General features: G+C 43.7%; 1 protein-coding gene across 3 annotated transcripts in view; it reads left to right on the top strand.

Moving 5' to 3' along the window:
* The first annotated feature begins 1574 nt into the window (after positions 1 to 1574).
* Positions 1575 to 27183, top strand: part of GPRIN3 (GPRIN family member 3) — a 34178-nt gene continuing 8569 nt past the window's right edge. The window contains exon 1 of one of the 3 annotated variants that reach the window (XM_054633505.2): positions 1575 to 2161. The gene's annotated coding sequence lies outside the window, so the exon portion shown is untranslated. Of the gene's footprint in view, positions 2162 to 2266; positions 2616 to 2734; positions 2915 to 27183 lie in introns of those variants that run through there. The other 2 variants (XM_054633506.2, XM_077177069.1) reach the window with 2 other exon arrangements.

The raw sequence follows: 27183 nt of genomic DNA, 5'->3' as shown, positions 1-27183 counted from the left end.
GGAAAAGAGATTATCAGCTGAGCAGTATTTCAGTCATATTATTTCTTCTGTTCTCTTGGAATTCCTTGTCCATCAGACATGAAAATAGTAGCCCCAGTGCTCAGATATGACTGCTTGAGAGCAGGGTGAGGATTCTCAGCAATGCTGCACACACAGAAGAAAGGTTTATCTGAACTCAGCAGGAAAATATGTGGACACTAGTTATGAGGTGCAGGAGCATACCAGGACTTGGAGCAAAAAAAGCTCCCAGTTCCTCTCTTTTTTGCCTCAGAATGCCAATTTCCCACAGCTCTGGGACTGAGTCCTCCACATGCTCTGAAGGTGCTTCAGACACAACAGCCCATAGAAAACTCCCTAGTCTTTCCAGCTGAGTGCACATAACTCTTCTTGCTGTGACTTTCAAGGCTGAATTGTCAACAGAAAGGGCTCTCAATAATCCAGATAAGGAGTCTCATGCTTAGGAAGGTTTATGAAAACAAGACTAATTGTAATTTTCCCTTGCTGAGTAGCCTGTGAGGTCCCACAAAGTCCTTGCAGCTGCAAGGCCTGTAAGTGCTGACAGCTATCTCCTCATAAAAGTGTAATTGCTGACAAAAGGAAATTGCATCATCCAGCCTTTTTCCTTCTTTATCAAAAAAAGGGAAGTTCCCCTTTAGTAATGTTAATGGCAGGAGGATTAATTCTAGGAAGTTTGGCAATGTTTCTTTAAAAATAGTTCATTTAGCAGAATAATGAAGAGGAGTTGAACACTGACTCAGTTTGCCAAGCTGACCTTGTATTCCTGATTCAGACATGGGCATGGGGAGGACCAGGCTTTGTTCAGCCCTCCAGAGCACTAAAAAAAGTAGCAGAATTTGCGAAGAAAACAAAGTAAAGAAGAGCTACTGGGAAGCCTTGGATGTGCTAGTGCTGTAAATCTTTTACTGATAAAGTGTGATGCTCTCTCCAATCTCCTTCCAGTGATGGATGCTTGGGCTGTTCTGGCTTTTAAGAGCACTGTTGGATTGGCATTGGCATATGAGAAAAAGTAGTTATTGTAGGTGAACGTTGAAAACATATCTTGAATTTTTCATGCTTAAATAACTGTCAGAAAGCCCCATTCAGGAATGGCTACTACACAAATATGAGCTGATCTTAGTGGCTGCTGTGGGGGAAGAAATTACATTTGCTATTGTAGGAAATATAAGGTGTTTTTCATGATCACTTAACTCTTGAGTCAAGGAGATTTAGGGTCAGTAACTGAGGCGGAGAGTGTTTGTTAAAGCAGTAAATAAAATATGGGTCCATTCATAAGGATCAAGGAAATATGATTCACTGATGCCTACAATGTTTACAGATAAAAATTATTTTTTTAGATACCCTGTTCTTTTTTTTTCATATAGCAACAGAGCTCTCTTCACAGCTTGTCCTACAGTTTTGGCTTGTTTTTGTTTTTTTTTTTTTTTTTAATCCTGCTCCTATTCATCCCTAAAGGATTGCAGAAGAGTTAAAACCTTCCCAGTTGAAAACCTGTACTTGACTTGAGTCTCCGGGCACTGCAGAACCATTTCCTGTGATTGCAGCAGAGAGAGATAAAATTCCACTGTGGTGGGAATAAACCGAAATTAGATCAAAGATTTCCGGATAATTAAGACTTCCAAACCAAAACCTCTTTTTCGCTTGACTCTACTCTTTTTTTTTCCCCAGGCAAACAGGGCAGTGCTTCACACAGGAAGCCAAATCTGCCTATCAAAAACAACAACCCAAACTGAAAGCGTGACAAGAGCTGGAGCGCATTTGCATGCGCTGCACTTCCCCGCGCTAACCTGTGCCACCACCCCGCGAGCAGAGAGAGGGCTCAGTGCAGCTGCCTCTGTGCCCGAACGCCTCCCCCGCGGACACACGCATGGCTGGCACAGGTGGATGGAGCTGGCGGACTTGAGGTCTCAGGTCCTGGCTCTGCTGCCGTGAAGCAGCTCAGCGCCCAGTTTTGGGTTAGGAGCCGGAGAGAAGCCGGCCGGCAGAAGTGGCAATACAGAGCGAGCCCGGGGCTCTCGGGGGGCTGCCAGGGACCCTTGCTCAGCCCTGATGGAGGACAGGAGCCGCCAGCTCCCGCGCTATAAGAGCCAGGAAAGGCGCGGGGTGGGGCTGGCGTCAGCGGGGAATGTCTCCCTGGAAGCAGGTACGTGTCCGCGCCCTGCGCTTCGGGCGGGCTCGGGGCGGGCTGCGGGGCCAGCGCTCCGGGGCTGCTGCTGCGGGCGCTGCCCGCTCCGCTGCGGCCGCGGGGGAGCCCGGCCCGGCGCCGCAGCCCCGCCGCTCCCGCCTCCCGAGCCGGCCGGGAGCCGCAGCCGGCAGCGGTCGGAGGCGCAGCTCCGCGGGCGGCGGCGGAGCCTGGGCCGGCCGTGCTGCCGCCCGTGCCCCTCGTCGGTGGCGGCACGGATCGCCTCCGTCCTGCCCCCGCGGCGGGAAGGGCCGCCCAAGCGGAGCCCTCTGCCCTCCCTGCCTGCCGCGCTCCTCCCGCCGCCGCACGCCCCGAGGAGCGGCTTGTTTTCCTGCCCGGATGATGGATTTCTCCGCAAGGTCATCCCTGCCCGCGGCGGCGGCGTGCCCGCGGCTCCCCCGGCGCCGCCGCGGAGGTAAGGGGCGGGGGGAGCGGAGCGGGCTGGCAGGGCACCGACACGGCCCGCACACGCCCCGGCCACGGCGTTCTGCGCCCGGGAGCTGCGGGCTGGGTGCGCGGGCAGGTGCCGGGGCGAGGCGGGCGTGCCTCGCCCTGCCGGCCGCGGGTGCGAGCCGTGCCCGGGGAGCCGAGCCGAGCCCCGCTCCGCGGCAGTGGGGCTGCGGCCGCCCCGCCGAGCGGGCACCAGCGGGTGGGAGCGGCCGGGCCGGCCCCGAGGGCGCCTCTCTCATCCTCTGCTCGGTTTTGCCGGCACTTGTAAGCGAATTGGGCTCAGGCGTGGTCCGGGAGCGCGGAAAACTTAAGGAAAGAAATAAAGAAGGTGGCGGGAATATTGATGAGATGCCCCCCACCGCCGGGACGGGCCGGGGGGATGCGCGGCGCGGTCGCCACGGCAACGTGCCCGCGATGCCGCAGCGCGGAGGATGCCCCGGAGGCGGCCGCCGCCGCGGGGGTGACCCCAGCCGCCGCCCGGAGTGCGGATCGGGGCCGAGGGGCGTCCCCCGGGCCGAAGCCGGGCGGTGAGGGTGAGCTGCGGTGCCCCTGGGTGGTGGGCGGCGGAGCCCGCGGCTCCCCAGACCGTGGTGGTGTGGCGGCTCTCGGGCATGAGAGCAGCAGGGTCCGCGGGGGTTGCGGGCTGGGATGTCACGGTCAGGGAGCATCGCGCCGTGAGGACGGGCCAGGTGATGTCCCTTGCCTGGCTCAGGGCGTTGGGGCTGGGCACGAGTCCCTCACGGCCTTTTCTTTCTCTTGCTGTAGTTGGTGATAAAACTACTGATGATGTCAGCTCCCCGTCTGTGGCTTGTGTTGTCTACGTTCAGCTTGTGTTCTGTGCCCCATACAGGCCTTGGCTTCATTAATTCTTTATTTCTTCATCCTTTTTTTGTCAAGGAAGATAATAATGCTAGTGGTGGGTTTTTTAGTTGTAAGACATTATTATAGTCCCATAGCCTAACCTCTTCCATAATATAAAGCAGAAACTATTCCCCAGTGGTTCCAAGGTCTGGCCCACCAGCCTCTTCAAACAGTCTTGATTAAATGACTTCCAACGATGGGAATTGACTACATTCCTGGATAATTGGCTCCAATTTTTAATCGCTTTGTTAAACGTTTGCATCTCTTTTCCCCTTTGAACTTTTCTGACTTCATCTCCCAGCTACTAGATCTTGTAATGTTTTGCCTGTCAGATTAAATAGCTATCTAGTTTCAGATCATCTCTCTCTGCTCAAGTATTTAAGGGCAGTAATTAAATAGCCACTTAACATTGTCTCTGATGAGATAAATAGACCTGGCTGCCTTGGTCTCTCCCTGGAATGCAGATGCTCCCCAGGAGGAATGTCTGGGCTGCTGCTCTCTGAGCCTGCACCACCATCCTTGCCGGCCTCCGGTGCTGCACAGCAGCAGGGTTCCAGGAAGGCCCTCGTTAATGTCACGTGTGGAGATAATAACCTCGTGCTCAGTATTCCCCTGTCTATTCACCCAGTGGTACAAACTTTTCTTTCCCACGACTACACGGTGGGAACTTCTGTTCCATTAGTTACAGGCAGTGATCTCTGCACTTCTTTGGAAGCCACGGTTTTCTCAGAAGCTGGTTGTCAGGAGCATTTGAATTAAATATTTCTGCATTTATACCTTTGGATCTGCCTATTTTAGAGATTTTTCCCTCCTCAGTTCACTTCATTTCTGTGGAGTCTGCAGCTCAGGAATCACAATAGACCTCTGGTGTCCTCTAGAAGTCAGAAGGGCTTCTCGTCCCAGGATCTCCTTCCTAAAGGTCTGTCTTCTCCCCCAGCCAATTTCATATAAGTTTAAGGTCTCTTGGAGTAAAAGTTACTAAGAAGTTACACTGAGTAATGTATAAACTGCAAACTGAGAGTGCCCATTGCAGTGAATTGCTTTTGTAACTGCTTTTGTTCAGCTGTGCCTCCAAGTGTTGGTGAGAGAAAGAGAGAATTGCTTTTCTGTCTTAAAGAGCTGTAAATCCCACCCCTGGCTCTGGTGTCTAGGCTGACATACACAGTGTCATTATTTTGAGAGTCTTTAAACCTGAACATTGTGTTTTACTTGTTCTGAAGTGTGCTTAAGCCTGGACTTACAGCTCTCTAGAAAGCACAGTATCTGAGAGTTATGGGCCAGAGGTTAGGTGGCTTTGACAGAATATTGTCATTTTTTCCAGCAGCATGCAGGTAGCATCTTGAATCTCAACAAAATTATGAGATTGAGTAGTCTGAAGGCACCTTCTGTGGGAGATGGTACAAAACAAAGTTCTTTGATATTAACTAATTTTTTTTGTTTGGGTTGAGGTTGTTTTTATTTTTTATTTGGGGGTTGTGTGTTGGTAACCACCTTGACTTGTCCTGTCTTTGAGCTTAATACACAGTGAGGGAGGGAGGGTGGTGGAAGAGGTCTGGAAATTAAAGGTCTTTACATGCAGACCATCTCATGGAGTAGGTGATATGATGATGCCTGTGAGTAAGGTTTGTTTGCACAAATAATGATGGCAGGTTTCAGCCTTTAGAATGACCTAGTTGTCTTCGAAGTGTTAAAATTAAGAACAGTACATTCTGACTGTGTAACGACTTAAATGTCAGGACAAAGAGTGTTATTGAAATTTCATGAAGACTTTTTTATTACAAGTCCCATGTAAAATGGGAATGTCTATTCATAAGATTTCATGAAGTATAGACAGTGATGCACTAAATATAAACAGTCTGAAAAATCGTCACAGAGCTCAGATATCGCATCTGATTGAATAGAGCTCCAGAATTCTGCTGAATTTTCTACAGGCTGGTGTCAGCTTCTTAGGAATTGTTTCTCAAGTGTTTGTCCAACTGTATATCTCCCCAGTAAGAAATTCTGAAATGTTACTACCTGAGAGGTATCTTTCCCTCACCCATTCAAATTCACCTTCTGTCCTCCACACTGGGCTAATATCTCTGATTTTTTCAACTTATGCTTTCCTTTCTCATGGTTGCACCTTTTCTCCAACTCCTTTTGCAATCAGAAGAATATATTGTGTGTTTCCTTGGGGTGGCTGGTCCCAAAAATTACACATCTCTGAATTATGAAGCCCATCCAGAGTCAGCCCAGCATTAAGAATAGTGGCTGGTAATTAATTCTACAGGCAGTTAATTAATTGTAAATAGACAGAAGATGGTATTTTTGAGTCTCAGGCTTGCTGAAGACTGAGAGCACTAGGTTAGACAGATTTCACTAGCAAGATAGTATGGCAGTGGTAAAATTTGTCAGATTTGGGTACTGAAACTGTTACTGACACTGTTATTTTTAAGACCATAAACTCCCTCTGTCAGACTCAGCCAAAGCTAAGGGGAACAACATCCTGCCTGCAGTTTGTGAAATCCTCACTGCTGTAGGAGTACCAGCAATCTGCTCGTAGTCTCACAGCTACAGGCAGAACAAAATTTCCTAACTGAGAATTATGCTCCTAGCAGCACATCACTTCTTAATTTATAACTCCCACACTAAAAGCAGAGTTAGGATACAGGCTGAATCTGCTGCCTTTGTGGATTTAGGAGCAATCCTGGATTAAGACCTGATGTTACCTAATTTAGGTAAACATCACCTTCCTGAGAGTCAGAACAAAAAAAAAGATGGATAATTTTACTAGGGGAAGACAAGTTCTGGACATATTCTGAATGAAATTAAATTCCTGTCCTATAGGAAAAGTTTTTAAAAGTATATGTGAATACCGTTTACTTTTGCAAATAGTAAAAATAGAAAAGGTATACATATATCTTTTATTATATACATGGACTTTGAACTCAGTAACAGTTCTATAGAAACAAAGACTGGTGCCGATTAAAAATTTAATCACACATGATCAGTTACTTATTAACATCGAGTTATTTGTCTCTTGGGAGTCTGTGGCTAGGAGCTCACATTTGTAGATTGGCAGCAGATCCTAGAGGGTTGAGGTGTCAGCATGCTGCTGAGTAAATAGGGAAGAAAATGCAGTGCCAACACCTGCAACTCCATGCAGGCTGTGCAGGGGGGGAGAAGGCAAAGAAAAAGGTGGGCACTTGAGTAGGAATGACTGGGAACCAGCATAATAGCATTTTGCACCTATTTGTCCTCTGTCAGCAGTGGACAAGTGCACAAGTGGTGCACTTGATGAGAATAATTAAGTGGAGGGAAGAATGCCAACCATGACAAATATTACCATGCATTGTGGTAAAAGAGTGCTATAGATGTGTTCACAGAGGACAGATTCAGAGATTTAGTTCTTTCCCCTCACCTCCCCCATGCCTCTAAATCTGTGATCCTGTGAAACAAAGCTCGGTGGCAGGTATGGAAGCTATTACCACAGCCAGTATCAGCCAGACATCCAGGAAGATACAGAATCTATTAAATTATCCAGGAAAAAGTGTCTGTGTCTATGATATCTCCGACTGTAGTTGTTAGCAACACGTGTTACTCCTGCTGATTGTTTTACTGTACTTATTATACATTAGTAGAACGTGGTAGTAACAGCTGAGCTTGCTTATTTCCTCCCTCTGACAGTAGTTCTTTTAGAAGAGCAAGGAGTTAATCAAGGGGGTCACAGACATCCCTTGATTAACTCTACTGCTCTATTAAATTGTTAGTATCTTTGCTATCAGCATTGCCACATGCTGCTGGTGTCTGTGCTAACATAGAGGAGACCAGCTCTGAGCTGAGGCTGAAAGCTGGTATCGCTTGGCAAGTGGTTACAATTCATTTTCCAATCTCATTTGTATCACTGTTGTCTAGCTTTGGAGAAGAAATATTATGCTGAGGGAGTGGGGGAGAAGTTTTTTAGAAGAGGATCACAAGAAGTATGTGTTCTGAGATATTTATCATCTCCCTGTCAGGCAACCCTCATAGTCAAATTCAACTATGATAAAACAGATAGGAAGCACATTGCTAGACAGGAATCTTCACTGTGGTCTGGTGACCTCCTGATCCAGGAAGCAGCAGCATTGCTAAGTTGAAAAGCATTCATATCATCTGTGGATTGATTGTGGTTAGATGGCAATAACACCCCCCCTCCCATTTGTGTTCCTGTACATTAATGCGCACACAAGCCGGGGAAGAGCAGTGTTCCCAGGGCTCTGGCAGTCTGGATGGTTCTGACTAGAGTCATGTTAGTGCTCCACTTAGCTACAGCTATGAACTAAAGCACAGGTCAGGACTGAAGTGGCTACTGCAGGAAAGGTTGTCTAGAGAGCCTGCAACAGGAGTACTCTTACTTTCTGAAAAAAAAACCATATACAAAATATAAGCAGAACATAGTGACCAAACATTCAGCTTTGGAAGGACAACTCTAACTTATTTTCCCTTTTTCTGATTTGCTTTTGGTTTGTTGGGGTTTTTTTTTCTTGCTAAATGGAAAGGTGTTTCTAAAAATATTGAGAAGTAATCAATGTTTGCCTGAATTCTCACAGTGACACCTCTATCCTGAGATTCTCCTGTAGTTCAGTGATGATAATTAATACTGTCAGCTTTTCAAAATCATCATGCAATTATCACCAGTTGGCATTTTTATCTGGATGAACAGGATGGCTTTCTATATGCACATGTGCCTTCCTACTGCTTTTGGAGAACATTGAACAAATATTGGCTACTGCAGTTGGAATCCCAGACTGCATTCTAATGGTGAAAATCTTTTTCCCAGTGATGCTAATGTGCAAACAAACAAAGTTCAGTTTTTAAAAGGGAAGTCAAACAAGAAAAAAGGCAAAATAAAACAACAAGATGTGCAATTATTTTTAATATTCTTCACACAAAAACCCAACAGATTGAAACAGAGGCCATGAATACCATGCTACATTATGACTAATCTGAAAAGGATACTATAAAAAGCAATGGCTTATCTCAAATGATGACAGTGAAGTCAGTGAAGAATTAATTCAGGAATTTTCTGGTGACTCCAGGACCCCTCTTTACATGCATGAAATAATCACTAGAAAGCTGAGAAAAATCAGTCAAGCTGTTATCATGGAAACAGTGGGAATTTCCAGTATGGGATAACAAAGGATCCGATGTTTACCTTAAATTTGCATAAACAGGAGTCAATTCATTAACATTTATGTGGGGGGAAAAAAAATATGTGGTTAGGCATAATTTTCAGATGGATGGATTTTTCCTTTCCTGGGTAGAACAGAGAAGGAAAAGAACAGTAGCCTGCTTACTAATCTGGTTTTACATGGTTTTGGGAAGAGATGAGTGTTCCTCTTGGTAGCAAGTAGAGCTGGCACGTGGTATCTCTGGTCAGGGAAATGTGATGTTTGCCAGTTCTGGGGTGAGCAGAGTCCCTTAACCTAGAGCCAACCTGACTGAAAGTTATTTTCTATTTGTGGGCAGTCATTTTGTCTTAGTAAAGAAACTGTAAAATGTTTTGAAGTGCAGGGACTAGTGGTTTACCTTCAATGTATTGCCAGTGACATCTTAATCCAGAAAGTAGTGTGTCTGCTGAGTGCCCAGAGAACAGTCCCTTCCCTTCCATAGGCCCCAGGACTCTGTGGAATTTTGCCAAAAACAGGGTCAAATAACAGATTAAATCTGTGAAGTTGGTGTAACAAAGCAGGTAAGAAATTTTCCAGCAAAGAAGGTGATGTGGACAGGGCCCTGTTGCATTTTAGCCAGTCCCTGTTTTTCTTAGACTACTGGAGCTGCAGTTCAGAGCAGTTTCCAGGGGCCTTTGGGCACTGAGGAATGAGTCAGATATCACCAGGTCCCAACTTCAGAAAGTGGAGAGGTGTAAAAGTCACCTAAATCTTCTCAGCTCAGCTCTCCTGGAAGCAGTTTTTTGGCTGTTGAGGTCTTAGCCAGCCCTTTGGCTAGGAAATGCTGAAGGATAATTGCACTTCAGTATTTAACAAACTAAAGGGTCACTTTCCTTACAGTCACTCTCCTTCCTCTGAAGTATCAGTTTCATGAAAAACTTCACACAATTGAAAGATTAAGGTTGAGATGACTCATTAAGAAAATTATGGAATATAATAAGCATGCTGGGGAGTGTAGTAAGGGGTAGAAGTAATAGTGATAAAATACTTGTCAGAAAGATGATAGTCTTGAGAAGAACTGTGTGGAAACAAGATGACAGAATTATTCCACTCCAAAAGGCTGGCTTTTCAGAACTTTTTATAATACTGCTGCACACCACAGCCTCTCCATGTTAATTAAAATAAAAATGTTAATCTTGCCCTTGAGGTTAATAGTTAGGGAATATCTGTTAAAAGCTGTTAAAAGAGGCTATGAAGCTTTGCATGAGTTTGAGGACCCAGATTTCTGCCCAAGCTAAGCAGCAGCCTTATAAGACGTGCTGTTTCAGTACTCCATAAAATAGCATCAGTTTCCAGCTGTCCATAGGGACGAGTATCTTATCTACAAAGTCAGCTGTGGTAACATTTAACAATTCTTAGTTACAGCACCAAAGGCATTTTCACAGAAAGGGTAAGAGGTGTTTCAGGGAGTAACCTCAAGTGCATGGCATGGCAGAATAAAGTGACCAGGCTTTCAGGTCCCTGCCTGCTGCCCCATTCTTCAGATAAAGCTGTTGGTGCCATGGGTGAGAGCATTGGTAACTGCAAATGTGCTTTCACCTACCTCAGCCAAGAGCTGCTTAGACTTGGAAGCTGTCACTGCATGTGGTGGCTTCAGGTTGGGACTGTGCAGAATCTGTGCCTGAGAACACAGGACTCATCAGCTGAATTCAGCCCATGGTTTTGGCCATGTGCTAGTGGTGCTAAAAATGCATGAGGATGCACTGTGAACTATGACTGAGGAATGATAGTGGTTCATTCATTTCCTGAGAAGTCAAGCAAGCTGCATCGGGAGCTGCAGAGAAGTTTTAACTAATGGGTACTACAAAAGGATTAGCTTCATTAATTTAGCTGCCTGTGCTTTTGGCACTCAGGAATTAATCCAGCCTTTATTGATTGTTTTGAGTCTCAATTAGCTTGATGCCTAGGAAGGGGAAGGGACAAGCAGTTTCCTCCTGCATATTGCAGGCACAGAAATTCAGAGATGGTCTTCTCTTTGGTGAGAAAAGGGTTTTTACTTCCTCTCAGGTTTGGGGTATGCATCAACTAAAAAGGAACAATTCAAAGCTCAAGTCATGCGGCCACAGTGCAATAAAAGCAGATAATACCCTATCATAAAGCCTGGGAGCTTTCCCTCAGAAATACTTCTATTAAATGGTCTATTCGAGAATTGCTTCCAGCTGGACCATGCTTGGCCATTATCACATAAACATGTGAGTTGATATTGGGAAATAGGAGAACAGTATTTATCCAGTTCAAAAGATGCTCTTAATATGTAGGGCCTCAAGGGAATACTGCTTGGAAAACAAATTTTCATAATAAAATGACCTATTTTAGAGTTACAGTTTTCCATGCTGGAGGGGACACAAAGGTAGCAGGATGCTTGCCAAAGAGATGGACAATAAACACATTTACACTTGCTCCCTAAAAAGAAGATCAGTGGATTGAATCTGTTCATGAGATAGTACCCTGGGGTTTTGGGGTGGTTTTTTTGTTGTTTGTTTGGGGTTGGGTTTTGGTTTGTTTTTTTCTCAATTATTTTTTTTCCACTAGATTCTTACATGGCAGACTATTTGTATGTGTTTGTTGTATCCAGATTGGCATGCCTGCAGGAATATGAGCAGACCTTCCTACCAGCAGCCAGCTCAAACATGAAGATGACAGGGAGAGAACCCACACAATATCTGAGCCCTTCCTTAAAAAGCCTTAGGAGAGGAAAATTAAGTAAAAGGACAGCAAAGCTAATAATAGTTCCCTTAAGTATGTACCAGGAAAGCAAGCTTCAATTACATTATGCCTGTAATATTTTGATGCCAAGAAGGGAGCTCTGTAAGAAGTGTTATTTGCTGTTACTCATCAGTTCCGTCTGTGTGGATGCTCCAGGACAATTCATGTGGTGGTGGTTCCTCCAGGAGCAGAGCCTGCCTTCTAGTGACTAATGAATGCCACCTACTCAGCCTCAGTTTGTCTCATTTTGTCTCATTTGTCTGTTGAACCCCTTCTTCTTTTTCCATGTGATCTATAATCTTGACTTCAGCAATCAAAATTAGTCTTTAATGACCACACGAGTTCAACTAGTTGGCAATCAGAGCCACACCTGTTATTGTAAAAATCATATCAAAGTCAGCAGCTAAAATGCTTCTCCAGAGCAGGAAACTTAATTAGATGGGTGAAATTTGACCTTGCAGTTAAAGGCTGTAATTCCTTTGTCGTTTACAGGAGGTAAATCTGGCCTTTTACCAGAGGTACCTAACCAGAGATACTAAATTAATATGAAATTGTTCCAAATACCATAGTTGCCGTTTCTGACAGGAAGCCAAACCACATCATCCTTTCAGTCACCCTGTCTTAGATGGCTGATTCATAATGAATGTAGGGCAGATGAGGTAGAGATGAATGAAAAGTGTCTGTTTTCTAGTAGACCATATGGTGACTCTTTTGCATTGTAGAGTTAAAGACACAGTTAAATGTGTTTTGGGGTAAACCTGCTGGCTTACATTTGGAGAGCATTTTGCAGAAGAAATGCACATGAAAATATACATTGCCCTTTGAATTAATGTAGGATCAACATTTGTGTGTTGCATGGGGAATTTCATTCATGGGCTTCTGAGCTGACCTCCAGGATCAGAATTTAGCTGGGATAAATATCTTGAGGTCACCTAGTCTTGATCTTAAATTCTTCACTGTTGAAACTTGTGTTAATTGGTTATATATGCTTAATGACTAATTCTGTTTTGAGATAGGATTTTCTGTTTGTGACTGAAAAGAGGGCAGTCTTTGGGAAAACAGACTTTTCCCCTTTATGCATAGACACAAATTATTTTTTTTTAAGATTTGTTAACAATTGGGTTTTTTTGTTTATTTGGAGTTTTTTGTTTGTCTGAAGGTTTTTGGTGTGGATTTTTTGGCTTTGGTTTCTTTTTTTCTATGTCCATATATACATAAAAATACTTTCTGTATGATTAGAGAACAGCCTTTTGAATTGTGTTTGACATTAGTCAACCATTAAAAGAGAGACCTAATACTTTACCTAGAAAACCCCAGAAAATTGGGAAAAGTGCTCATCAGAGGCTTAGAAAGACAAAGCAATGTTTACACTATTCAACTGGAACATGCAACATGAGGCAGCAAGAGATAGGAACATGGTCAACATCACAAATACTTAAAACTGTCTTTCAAAAATGATGCCATACCATGATACAAAAGACAATTTTAAAATAACCATTTATGAACAGTTTCCTGGCCTTGGGCGATATGAAGCTGTGAAATGGTCTGGCAAGGAGCACACAGTAGGAGACAGATGGGGAATCAGTGCTGGAAGAGCATCCAAGCCTAGGTCCAGGAGGCAGAGGGCCAAAGAATTTCTCTTACCACAGGGACCAACCAACTTACTTTCCTCTGCACATCCTCATTTTTTTTCCTGAAAGAGTAGGTCTCCCCTTCTCCCCTTATCTCCCCCTGCCTTCCTACTCAGCAGTTGTAGAGGTATGTCAGCCTCACAAATGGACTTAAGTCACTGAATTCATATGGGAGAAGGCTGGTCTTCCCCAAGGTCAGCATTAACACTCTAGTTTTGTGGGAGAAACTTAGGACTGAGGCATGCTAACCTTGAAATTCAACAGCTGAGCCATTTCATCTAGTTGCTGCCCAAAGAGAAGACCAGGGCCCTAATGAATTTCTAGGTGTTGCAATTTCTCCCTTAAAATAAAGGCAAAGCTGCCACACAAGGGGAAAAGAACACATTTTTGGTCCTTCTGGAAAAGGAAAAGGGTGAGAGTTTTGAAGTGGTGATGGGGGATTTTTCAGCCCATCTGCAGTGCTAATGAGACATCTGTCTCTCTTGAGCCACCTCACATGGCAGTCTGCATTTGCAAAAATATTTTTCTCCTCTTGACTTGGAGTAAAACAAACCTAACAGTTTTCCTGTGGCTGCCCACACCCGTGGCTCAGGATTGTTAATAAATAGATGAGGGACCAGAGTGAAGAGAGCTGAGATAATGGAAATGAAGGTACAGTAATTACCTGGACTGTGCTGACCAGCAGCTGAGCAGAGATGGAGGACAAGGCTTCCCACCTCAGTGACAGCCAAGGTGATAAATTACACTTAGTTTCCCAGCTCTCTAGCCTGGCATTACTTGGTCCTCTGCCACAATCTGCCTCTGTCCACATACTACTTCCATTTGTTCTTGGTCTGCTCTGAGTTCTCTTGCTCTGGCACACAGGTTAGGAGAGGTTTATAGGAGAGGTGTGTCACAGGCATGTTTTATGAAAAATCCTTTCTTTAGGATTTTTTCTCTTGAGAAGCTGAGAGGCTTCAAGAACAAAATGTAAACAATGATTATCTGCTGCTGTGGAATGCAACAGGTGGATCTGTGATTGGTCTCATGTGGTTGTTTCTAATTAATGGCCAATCACAGTCCAGCTGTCCAGACTGTCTCGGTCAGTCACAAGCCTTTGTTATCATGCTTTTTCTAGTCTTAACTAGCCTTCTGATGAAATCCTTTCTTCTATTCTTTTAGTATAGTTTTAATATAATATATATAATAAAATAATAAATCAAGCCTTCTGAAACATGGAGTCAACATTCTCATCTCTTCCTTCATCCTAATACCCCTGTGAACACCACCACAGAGGTGTTTCAGAACAAATTGCCAGCTTTGCTCTCTGCAAGAGAAGCAGCTCATCTGTAAGAAGATGAAAAGATTGAGTTGCTGGCTCTGTATCTCATTGACTGCTGCCCTGTTTACACTGGATGTCCTATTCTTTCCTGTCATATGTTCATACCCCATCTGATCCCACGCCCTGCCTGAGCTTTCTGAAGAGCAAGAGCAGTAAGAGAGCCCTTTCCAGAGGTGCTTACCTTCTTGTATGAACACTTATGCATCTGCAGTGGTTGCAAGTACTTTTCTTGGGTGGAGTATGTGCAAGTACTTTTCCTGGGTCTGTAATATCCTTTGCTTATTCAGCTTTAAGGTGGTGGTTTTCTGAGGTTTGGGTTTTTTTCCTTTGCAAATGCTAGCAGCAGCATATTCTGTACACTTGTTTTGTTTTCTGCCTTTTGTTTAGCAGAAGTCTCTTTCCTTCTTTGTAGATTCAGGACTTGAGTCTAGGAAGGGAAGGAACTCATTTGAATTTTTTTTTCTGTAATGTTGCAGATCCACTAAAGCCCAAATTGCTGGGCTCATGATTGCACAGCTTTTAGTAGTAGATGATGAGCTGTAGAAGAAAGGTGTTCTGTACTTAAATCACTGGCATTAGACACTGGTTGTTGCATAGCCTTCTCTGTGATCTTCATCTGTGTTGGATTGTATTGAAGAGGCAGAAAAAGTAGAGGTTCCTACCTTTGCTCTGTTTCTTTTCTGCTTAGTATCTCTATGCTCACATGTAGCAACCAGCAAAATGGCAGAGTATGTTAGAACCTTCTGGCATTTGTTGAATAAGAATAAAAGATTGTATTTTCAAAAATATTGAGCAACTTTTGAATCCTAGTGGCTTTACTGGTATTTCTTATTATTCAGCACTTTTGAGCATCTTTGATTTCAATGCCCAGCTCTAATCACCCAGAGTAGGCTAGATGACTATCTCTGTTAGCATGTATCAGACTTTTTGTGTATGTCTGTCTTCAATCATGTAAGTATCCATAGTTTGTGGTAATTCAAATTGTATCCATTAACAGGATGTCAATAAAAATAAATTGTGGTTGGAAGGCTGCTGTGCATTCACAGCTGTCAGATGACTGGTTGAAGTATCTAGTACTTATCTTCAAGAAGGTCCTATGTGGAAATAAACCATCTTGTCTGGCTTTTATACTGGCTCTAAGGTTGCTATGTGTTTTCTCACTCTTTCAAGTTTGCCTCTGTGCATGGGGCATTGATGTTCAATGTGAGTCCAGTAATTAAACCCTAAGCTATGAATGATCCTTTTTCACACCCTGCCAGCTTCCACTCCAGCTGACTTAGAAACAAGGACAAAGCTATCCCACAGCCCTGCTCTCTCACAGCTGTGCTCTAGCAAGGTACAGCTTGACTTTAGATCACTTCTAAAATCTGCAGGTTAAATATGCTGGCAGCTTGAGCAAGGGCAGCTAAAACTGCTCCTAAGAGCAGCCCTGATGGGAGGTGCTGGGCATTGGGTGATAAACTCAGAAATTGCTTGGGGGTGCCACATCTTTTTTTTTTTTTTCTTTTTTTGAATGCCTGGGGCATGATTTACTTGCAATGTGTAGTGTGAGAAGCTGGAAGGTGAGCTGGAGTGAAAGCTGCCAGGTGAGTGCCAGTCACACTGCCCATGGGGATGTCTGCTTTGGGCTTGGCCAGGTGGTTGAGGCAGCCAGCTCCAGTAAACCTGAAACTCAGTTGAACTCAGATGTGAGATAACTCCTTTGAGCTGTCATTCTAATTAATGCTAATTATTCTCATTAACCAATTTGGCAATCATCCTGAGGGACAGTGATTCAAGGCAAAGTCAATGTTTTTTACCAGTGCCTTCATCACTGCATGCATTGCTTCAGTCACCTGATAAATGTAAATGTGAACCCTCTGTCCTAAATGCAGAAGAAATAAGAAGAGGTGTGCCCAGCAACAGGCTTAGTGTAAACCTTGAACTGTGACTTGGAAGATGCCAGCCTTTGGCAGGAGTGGGGCTGTCACTTTAGCCTGGTGTAAGCCTTGCAGAGTTCCAGGGTGTGGACTGGACCATAAGCATGGTATGGATATGGCTGTGCCATACTGCAGTGGGCAAAGCTTTGGCTTACAACAGCTTCTGTGTCTCTGTTTCTAGCCTGTTTTATTGAACTAGTCTCCAGATTTTGCACTGCTACCTCTTAAATATTGTCTGTCTTGAGGAAGTGGTCCTGGGCTTAGTTTGGTTCCAACAGAGATGGGACTTACCAGGTCAGACACTAAATAAGGATTTGTTTTAAGAGCACTGAGATTTTTAAGAATTCAGAAGCAGAGAATGTAATTATTCTTAAGCCTGTGAAAATCATATTTAAATCACAGTATAAAATGTGGCAGACAGTGGGATACCTTAGCCCCCCTTCTTGGGTCTAGAAGGATAGAAGCACATTGAATTTAAGGATAAAAATACATGTTTTGTGTAAGCCATTGTTAGGAAACAATTCTAATAGAAGTGAGGATGGTTCCTGCAATTGTTAGCATAAGAGATTTTTGCAGCCCTGGGCTCCTTGCAAGGGTGACTTTAAAAAGTTGTTGCCATCAAACACCTGTGGGATAGACTGCAAATAATGAGTTGTTCCTAAAATAAGCCATCATACAGCACAGCTGTTGGTGTTTTTCTTTGCTTTTCTTTTGTAGGAAGATGGAGGTGTTGAGAGAATGACTTGGTGACTGAGTTGGCTGCTTCACCTGGAGGAAACATTTCAGTCTCTTTGTTCAAACACATCTAAGTGCAGGATGGAGAAGACTTGAGAGCCTCTCTTTGTCCCAAAGAACTTTGGCTAAATAGTGAATTTCAGGACCCAAAGTTAGTGATGCAAGGTTTGGGACTTGAGTTGGTATCAGTGCCAGAACTGCCTTTTGCTCAAGCCAAGAGCCAGAGCAGTCAGTTTCTCTCTGCTTTACCTGATCAGCTCTGCCATAGTGGCAGTCGCTGTCATCTGGGAGAATACTCAGATGCATCTTTCAACACCTTCTGTCAGCTCCAGATGGAGACCAAAAAAACCTGCAGTGGTTTATGGTTGTAATATTTTACCACCACTTTCCCATCTGGCATTGGCCTTCGTTAGAGTCAGGTGACTGGAAGCCATCACCCACCTACAGTGCTTTGTACGCTGTTAGGACATTTCTGGATATAAAGAACAGTGGTCTCACTGCTTATCTGCAGTACATGACAAGTGTTGGTTCCCCCACATCCCACATGCAGTTCTTCATCAGCTATAAAAATAATGAATGAGGTGCTGGTGTGTTCCGGTTCCATTAGGGTCAGGGTTCAACCCAATAAAGCATATAGCCTCAAGTAAAGAAAAAGAAGAGGCTGAGATGCAGCTTTTCATGTAATAGTCTCAGTAAAGTCACATCATAAGCTTGAGTGACTGAGGTGAGCAGCTTAGAGTCCTTAGCTGGACACATAGGTTTGAGTCATTGCCCTCAGAAGAGCATTTACCAGCATTGTAAAAACACCACAGAATTGCTCAGATTTTATCCCTGAACACTGAAGGCCTCCAACCTGCAGCCATTTGGTTTCCTGCAGAGGCTCAATACATCAGACAAAAAGTGGCCCAGCACATGGCACTTCCTCTCGTGGGTTTCTTGAGAAGGTGTTTAGCAGGAGGCAGTTTGCTAAGGAGATTATTTTGTTCTTTTTGCTGCTCTTACTGTCAATGACAGCCAGCAGCAGAGCAAAGTGACAATGTGAAAAAAAACAGGAAGCAACTGCTGAGGTGGCAGCAGGAAGAAGGCAAGATATTTTTAACTGTTGGGTTTTTTTACAAAAAAAAAAAAAAACAAAACATGGTGATAGCTGTTTCAGCTGCCAGCCTCTCTATTCACATGAGCTGTGTTTTGTGATAGCCAAGAGGTAAGAGCAGACATGGTGAGATCATCATCATGCCTTTCTTAGGTTAATCACACAGTAGAGCACATTTCTGTTACAGTAATGACTGGGTAGGCACTGCATCCTTCTTCTCTAATTACATGCCTTTTGCAGTAGTTCTTTTCCATTAGGATAACGCCTGTAAATGACAATGGAGATGTCCCTTGCCAGGTGCCTGTTATGTAAAGATCTATTCCCCTCTCTAATACTGAGCCCAGCATCTTCATTAAAATAATGTGATCTATGAGGAGAACCTAATGTTTTTCATACTGTGCATGAGAGTTAAACGTTATAATTTTTGGGTTTTACCTTATGCAGAAGACATTGATCCTGCTGTCACCTCTTCCAAGGCAGAATTTCTTTACTTGCAAAGTTGGTTTTAAAATAAGTGCTGCTACAATACATTTCTCTGGGCTCTGATAATATAGTTATTCAGAAACAAATCAGACCTGATTATCTAGGGTGGTAACTGCTTCTGTGGATGCTTCAGCCACAAGATGAATGTTTGTATGCAGTGCACTGGAGGGAATGCTCTTAAGGAAGTCATAATGAAATTCAGGAAACTTCCTTTCGAGGGCCTGAAAGCATGTTAGAAGTACATAACAGCCTTTGTCCCTAGAAGCCACCCTTTCCAAGACACACCTACTCAGCAGTGGTTATGTTTTCCTGACCACAGAAATGTGATTTTTGTGTTGGTCTAGCTTCCAGTGGATCGATGTCCGTGTAAACCACATCGTCCTTGTTGTTGCAAGTTGTCTGGGCAACAAAGAAGAATTGCAAGAATTGCATGGGCAACAAGCCAGCATTATGCTTTCATCCCTAAAGATGATCACTCTGCTTTTTGAAGTCATGTTGGCATTGCTGGGTAGGAAAAATGTATTTGTTGTTGGTCACTGCTAAATTGCTCTCACAAAAAGCTCACGAAGGGCTTTTGGGTGTCAGCTGTTAACATTCAAATGCAGTCAGCTGCATAATATGCATTAATGAGGGGTTAGATTTCACCATGCTTTTATCAGAAAGATAGGATAGGTAAGGAGCGAAATTCCCATTGGTGGTTAGAAATTCTATTGCTTTTGACACCAAATACCAAAGTGGTGTTTGAGAGGTCCATCCGACCCTCCTGTTCACATTCCTCAAAAACCACACCTTGTTTTCATGCAATAGTAAGCTGAAGGAAAACAAGCAGTGGCAGTGAGCTATGTGGAGTGGAGTCACCTGCCTGATGTGGAGAGCAGGTTGCTGGTTTCCTCCCATGTGCATGTGTCAGGAGTGTGCATGCAGACTTCCTCCCGAAACATGGCTTACCCTTCAAATCAGGCTGCATTTCCTTAAAAATTACTTCCAGGGTCAGCCACTGGAGTAAGAAAAAACTGCTGATAAATCATGAGGCTAAAGGTAATAACATGCAATTAAACAAAAAAGGTATATCCTTGTGGGTTTTACCTAGGGTGGCCCAGGATACGAGGAATATAGCTGTAGCTTATGCAACTGTTGCAGCTGGCTGCCAGTTGGTGTAGTTGTTGTTTGATTTAGCTGTTTTCATAAAGCCATTTATCCTTCCCTTTCACCTTGGAGGAGAAAGACTGATGGGCTCTTTGCGCTGCTCTGCAGCAAGCCCAGTGTTCGGCAGGGGCTTTTGCGTGCTTAACTTGCCTGACTGAAGAAAGCCTTTTTACTGTGTGCTGTAGCCCTGGGAGGAGGTGTGCAGGGAGAAACCCTGTCCTTGCAGCCCCTGCTGCTGCCCAAGGGAGCATGCTTGGGAGGGTGAGCTGAGTGGGAAGCAGAGGGCAGGATAATATGGGAGAAGAGTGTGGAGGGGATGGACGTTCAGGCTCCCATCCAGCCCTCCTGTGGTTCCTTCCCATGCCACCTTCCTCTGATGATGTGTGAGGCTCTCTGGAGAGATTCTAGAGGCTGCAGTTACATGAGGATCTGAGCTTCTCCTGGAAAAGACTTGTAATCTGTGTGATAGGAGTGAACTTTGAAGGCTCAAAACTTCGATGGCAGCAGATGATAACACAATTCTTAATTTAAACTAGGATTTTCAATCTTTTTGCCAAATGTTGTCTTCTAGCAATCTTCTTGATACTGTGTTTTCTATCACTTCTAAATACTGGTTTTTCTTGCTTTAAAGTGTTGGAGTGCAAGGCAAACCCATTTCCGTTCTGGAAATGTGGAAGAATTTTGCTAAACCATGTTCCACCGGTAAATCCATAACCACTTGATTCTTACTCCCACACAAACAAGATGCCCTCACAGCACACCCACAGCACATAGCAGCCTGTTGGCTGTGGCCATGGCCAGAGGACAATGACGTTTTCAGCAGGAGCAGCCCAGCTTTTGGGGCTGACTTGCACTGTAGCACTGCTAACAGTGCAGGGGCTCCTGCCAGGGCCCCTTCAGCAGGTGCCAGAGCTGGATGTGGGGGTTGCTGCTTGTCTCCTGGCCAGGGCAAGATGGGTGCTGCCCACAGGGAACAGATGGGACACAGGCTGGAACATCCTGTCTCGGAGCAGAGCTGTATTTCCTTTTAGATGGACATCTTTATAATTGTAGGGTAACTGCCAGCAGGATGGTAGAGCTGAATCATGGTTGATCACCACACAGTTTTTATTCTCTGTGCCTGCCTATTAAAAGCTGATTGCAGATATCCTCACACATCTGTCCCTGAGTGACTGCTGAGGTACTCATGTGTCCCTGGACTGTTTTGAAATGTTGGGGCAAGGTCCTGCTCAGGGCTCTTGGCAGGATGTACTTAAGGTTTGCCAGAAGCTGAGAGAAATGAAGGAAGGTGCAAAGCAAGTTTGCTTTGCTTTGTATTAGTTCCAGAGGCCATTGTACCATTTGTAGGACTGGCTTTTCACATTTTCTTATCTGTAGGTTGTGGGCAGCAGGTTTAAGCTGAGCTTTGTCCCTCCAAAGTGGAGTTCCCATGCTCTGCACTCTACAGAGTTAACCTCTATATCTGGCAGAGAGATGCAAGATGGGAGGAGTCAACAACCAGAAAAATGCATTTCTTCAGTGTGTACAAATATGATACTAGATAAATCTTCTGTAGGTGTCAGGCTGATTGGCAGCCATCTCTTTTTGGCTGAAAATGGTAGTGCATCTTGCCCTTGATTTTCACATGATTTTCCTCAGTTTACTGCCATTACATAGCAAGGACAAGCACTGAGCCTGTTTTTGTGTTTGGAAATACTTCCCATTTTTGTTTCTGCTGTTTCCATTTTTCATTGTGTCATGACACCTCCTGATAGACATTGCTGGTTGTGTGCCATCATCCAGGAGGAAGAGCTCTGAGGTCTGGAGAGGAGTCCTGGCTGGATCTGGTTTCTCCTCAGGGCTATCCATGTGGCTCAGTTGGTAGTTCCAGCTGATTTGCTGTTGTGGTGTGCATACCCAGTTTGTGTGGGGGTTCCAGTCACTGGTTTTTCTGGGTCTGGATTGAAGGCACTTGAGACAGTAATTCGTGTTTGGCCTCAAGTGTTTATTATTTCTTATCAGTAAAACTACTGTGAGTTGGGCAGCTTTTCATTAGAAGGCACAAAATGGCTACCAATCTCTTGTTACAAGGCCTTTTAAGACTCAACTATCCAATGATGAACTGACACCTGGATTAGTTTCCCTTTTAACCCAATAACTGATCCCACAGAGCCCGCAATGTGGACTTTTCTGCCCAATTGCAAAACGCCACTCAAACCCAAGAAGAAGAAGGAAGAGGTGTGAAGAAGAAACCCAGGATGACACCCTGTGCCCTCCATCTTGCTTCCATCCACAACATACTAAAAATCCCAAAACCTCAATTTCTCACCAAGTGATACACTTACACTACTCTTTATAATCTATTTCACACTTTTGTGGATTCTAGTTTATCTTGAAACTTTCTCCATGGATGAGGATCCAAGTCAGTGCTCCCCTGGGGGTCAGGGCACCCCAGGGCAGACACAGAAATATTCCCAGTGCCCTGGGTTTCCACGACTTTGCTTAAGGTCTGCACAGAGGGTGCTGCAGCCCTGCGTGCTGAACTTGTTGCTTCTGCTGTCCTGCTCTCTGCCTGTCTCTGGCACAGGTTCCTGCTTTGTCTGCAGGTCTGACCTGCAATAACAACATCTGCATTCCTGAGGTGTAGAAGGGAAACTGGGACTTGGAGCACCCTCTGTTTGAAATGCCAGCCCCGTCTCTGGTGGGAATCGCAGGTGTGGAAGGTGTCTGTGAGCATACCCCATCACCTCTTCCCTCCCTGTCATCACAGTGAGTTATTTGTCTCCTGTCAGCATCCCAAAACACACAGAAAGATGGAAGCTCTGCACCTTGTATCTTACCTCTTCAGGCAACCTCTTAGGTATTTTAATGAATGTGTCCTTGTTTTGTGCTGTCTTTCATTTGTAGTGCCAGTCTTTTTGATCCCACAGATAATTAGGAGAAAATGGCCCATAAAGCAAATTTTTCACAAAACCCAGGATAACAAACACCCTTTGACATTGAAAAGAGGGTAAAAAAACCCACTGGCTGCAGAATTAGAAGGATGTTTGTGTATTTAAAATTTAAAGAAATGTGCTTTATTTTCTTTATATTTAGTGGTCTGATATGAGTTCAAGTGAGCCATTGTCTTCTTCTTCAGATCAGAAAATGAGAACAGAGAGTGAATTCCCACTTCAGCAGATGTTTATCTCTGTTCTTAACCAATGTGGCTATATAATGATTTTTTGTGATGATCTGAGAGATCTTGTAAGATTAGAGCTATTAAGAGCAAGTGTTCAGCTCTTCCATTTGCAGAGACAAAGTTGAAGAGAGGGCTAAAAGAGTACAGGACTCAAGGAATGGAAAAGTGATGAGAATCCGGAATTGGGGATGAGGTGCTTGATTCATTTGGGAGCTGCTTTTTAGTTGTTTTTGTGGTTGAGGGTAGATGGAGATGCTGGAAGTCTTATTTGTGCTTTTGCAGATTTTCAGATTCCTTCCAGAGGGAATGAAAGGCAGAATCTTATGTAGGAATTTCCTGAAATTTTATTGGTTTGTGTTATGAAACATGCAGACTTTCTGTTTTTATTGAGCTTCTTTCTCATAAGAAGCAAGAGTAAAAAAAAAAAAAATCTACTGTTTTTTTTCAGTATTGTGGTGCTTTTCTTGCTGCCTTTCATAACCAAGATACCATTTATTTAGCCTGTGTGTTATTTTGTTTTACCTATCACTCCATATTATGAACCATTATACTGTTAACACTTGCAGTGTTGTTCTATTGGGGGTTGGTTATTACTGAAATAGATAAGAGTTTGTTTACATTGCCAGCATCGAGTTGCCTGGAAACTTCTTGGGATTTGAGGGGTTTTGGACTTTTTAACAGCACATGAAAAAGACCTACTCAGTTATCAGAGTCTGTGAAGGTCTCCTGGCCAGACAGGGACCCTCCCAGACCATTTAAGCCAAACATAGACTGTGCCAAAGTTAGAAACCTCTTGTTTCTAAAGGTCCAGAACAATTCTTTGTTGAGATGAGAATGACACAGTCAGCCAGGCTAATTTGATCTGCAAGAATAAGGATGGTGTAGCAAATCTGTTCTTATTACTAAAAATTGATTTTGACCTTTGTAGAGATACTAATTTCACCTCCTGTTAAAAGAAAATTTTGGATGATTGTTCCACGTCTGGCATACAAGACTTGCAAAATTCATCAGCAATCTTGATTTGTTTTGACGTGTTTTTTGGCCTTCTACTGAGTCTTGTATTTATGTTTTTCCTAAGTATTTGCTTGCAGGCAATGTTGTTTGTTTGTTTGAATCCTCAATGTCTTGGCAGTTGAGTAGCGTTGCCCACATTGTCCTTCATTCCTATATAACAGGACTCAAATAATAAAAATGAGACAATAATCATAAATGAGATTCCAATAATACAAATGCCTTTCCAATTCTGTAATCTGTAGGGCTTCCTTGCCCTACAAGTCTCTTTCATAAGACTTTGCTTTTTCTTTATTTTTATTAATTCTTAAGTTAGAATATTTTCTTAAGTTACCATGCTAATTTAGGCTACTTTAGTGCCTTTGGCTCCTGTCATTAGGATGGTTTAGTGACAGTCTAGAAAATAATTCCCATGACTTTGACAAAGAAGTCTTTATAGAAACCTTATGCTCATAAACTAACTCATATGCAGAGTCATTCCAGGCAGAAGAATGATCCACCCTCCAACCCATATGCAAGGGTCAGGCAAAATGTACTATGCTCAATTGTCCCATATCAGAGAATAGGTCCAGGTGGGTTTTCTGGGGGGAATTTCTTCTGTTGATGTTGTATATCAAGGACTGGTAGCAAAATCTCTTTTAATTACCATATGAGGCAGACATTCAACTCTGTGTTTCAGGTGATTCTAGGAAAGAGCCACTGAACAGATATGGAGAATTCATGCAGAATTCAAACCAGAACTAATTAATTTCATTGAAAAATTAGGAATCACTCTCCTGTTGAGTGGGTATGAGTTAAAAGATAATGCTTCTGCATGCAGATTGCCTTGCCCGGGTTTTGTATAGTGAAGAACCAAACAGGTTTTCTCTGAAGTCTTTATTTATTCTGACTGTGTTTGCTGAGTAGTACATCTCATCCTAAAAATGGGGATTGATTTTGTTCCATTATTTGCTTAATTTTTCTTAAATAAACTCTCGATCTAAACCATAAGGGAAAAAGATATCTGACCTGCCCAGTTGTATGAACTGGTTTGGTTTGCAGAGATATTTGGAAAAGGAAAGAAGAGAGTAACAGAATTTAGTCCGGTGGATACCCAAAGCCATCTGTTCCTCTCCTCGCAGCCCTTAGATGTTTATAGCACAACAGGGTGAACATGGAAAGTCTGTCCTTCCTTCAGGACTATATTGGCTGTCCTTAAAGTGAGAACAAAATGAAGGCAAGACATGTGGGCAGCCACAACCTTCCATTGGTTTGCAGCCTGGTTTACATACTCAGTACTTCCCAAAAAGCTTGGCCATCCTTAGCCCTCCTGGAAAGCCATCATGGGGTGATGCTAGGCTGCTGTCACAGACTGCAACTAAGGAATTTGGGATCCTTTAGGATTACAGTTTCTCAGGGCTGGCTTAACCCAGGAGCTGGTATCTCTGTGGCTGGACAGAGCCCAAAGAGGCAGTATAAAAGTAATAAATTTTTAATACCTGGAAGACAGAAAGCTTAATGAATAAGTAATAAGTTGCAGCACTTTCTTTTTCTTAGAAAAAATAAACTGGCTGTGTTTTTAAAAATTTTCCTTCATTGAGCATTTTTCTCCTGTTGCTCTTTTAAAGTATCCTTAGGTACTGAAATTTGGGATTGATTTTACAGAAACTAAGGAAGTCATACCACTGCCATCCAGGCTGAGAAAAGGAGAGTAGAGATTTTTCTGGAGAGAAATTTTGTTGATTTTGCTGGTGGGTAGGTGGGGTCTGGAACAGCTGAGTGACAGCTCCACTGCTTTCAGCATCATCTCCCTAGTAATGGAGCAAGGGAGATCCTGCTGTGTGCCTGCAGAGACAGGGGCACACAAACAGGTACAGCAATGTTCTTGTCATCAGGTTAACAAAACTTGAGTGTCTCCCCAGGTCTCATACCTGTTTTGCTGGCAGCATAAGCCAGTGTCTGAGCTTTTTAAACAAGCTCAGATAGCCTGAAGCTTAAAAGAAGAGTGGGGTGGGATTTTATCCCTGGCCACCACCACTCTGCTGGTATGGATCCCATCCATGATCTCTAGCAGTGTCCAGGCTAAGCTCTTTGGAAAGCCAGCAAACACATTTGGAGATCACCTCCAGTTTGAAGGGATGATTTCTCTGCAGTCCTGGCATGATTCCAGCCTGGATTACTCTGTTCTACCTGCTTAAAATCCCTCCCATTACATTTCCCTGGGTATGGCATGAACCCCTCCTGTTCTGCAGTGCTGCAATGTTCCCCTTTCAATTTCATACCACTTACCTGTAAGTTGATATCTAGGTCATCTGTGCCCCCATTTGTTAATCAAGCTGGTTTCCTTGTAATGATTTCAAAGGATCTCAGTGTGACAGCAGTAAGTATGTGCACAGCCCTGGTGTGCAGTGTCACCAGGATACTTCTGAAAAATCCCTTCGCCAGGATTTCTTCTCCTGGGAAGCTGGGAAGCTTCAGCTTCCCCCTGTTTTGCTGCTTTGGAATGTGATTTGGAGAATTGTTTACCCAGCATGTGAATTGTCTTTAATTAATGACCAGTCCCAGTCCAGCTGTGTCAGGACTCTGGTCAGTCACGGGTTTTTATTATTCACTCCTTTCTAGCCTTCTGATGTATCCCTTCTCTTTCTTCAGTATAGTTTTAGTATATCATTTCTTTTAAAATAATATAATATCATAAAATAATAAATCAGCCTTCTGAGAACATGGAGTCAAATTCTCATCTCTCACCTTATCCTGGGGCCCTCACAACACCACAACAGTGTGCAGTACCTCCTCTTGGTTTCTATCTGCATCACCCAGCAGGTTGTGATCCCTCCATGTTCCTTTTACCAGTGAGGTTTCGATTCATCCACGTTAGTCTGAATTGACCTGCTGCCCCCTGTGACCCTGTCCTTGTTGGTAGTGGAGCTAGAAAGGCTGTCCTTGAGCAGAAGGGGGAACTGATGCTCACTGAAGATGTGGAATACACTCAAACCTAGGGATCTGTTCTTCACATAGTCATTTCCTTCCACAGGTGGCTTGCTAGAGATGATTATCACAGGGATTTTATTTTGTGACTCAATCTTCCATGCAAAGTCTGTACCTCTTCTTTCATTTCATATTTCTTTTTTTTTCCTTCCTCTTGACATGTCCATGTTTTCATTAATGTATCGACAGCACAGAACTGTTGTTGCTTTGTCCCTAGTATTATTTTCTCCATCCTGACCTGAGAAGTGGGAGGTCCTTGAAATCTGTGTCTTTTTTGTGACTTTCAGGCAGAATTGGGTGCTTCACTTCCC

Source organism: Agelaius phoeniceus, chromosome 4, assembly GCF_051311805.1.
Source record: "Agelaius phoeniceus isolate bAgePho1 chromosome 4, bAgePho1.hap1, whole genome shotgun sequence".
In the NCBI taxonomy this organism is placed as follows: Eukaryota; Metazoa; Chordata; class Aves; order Passeriformes; family Icteridae; genus Agelaius; species Agelaius phoeniceus.
Note: the sequence above shows the minus strand (reverse complement) of the source record. Positions and strands in the feature narration are given on the sequence as shown.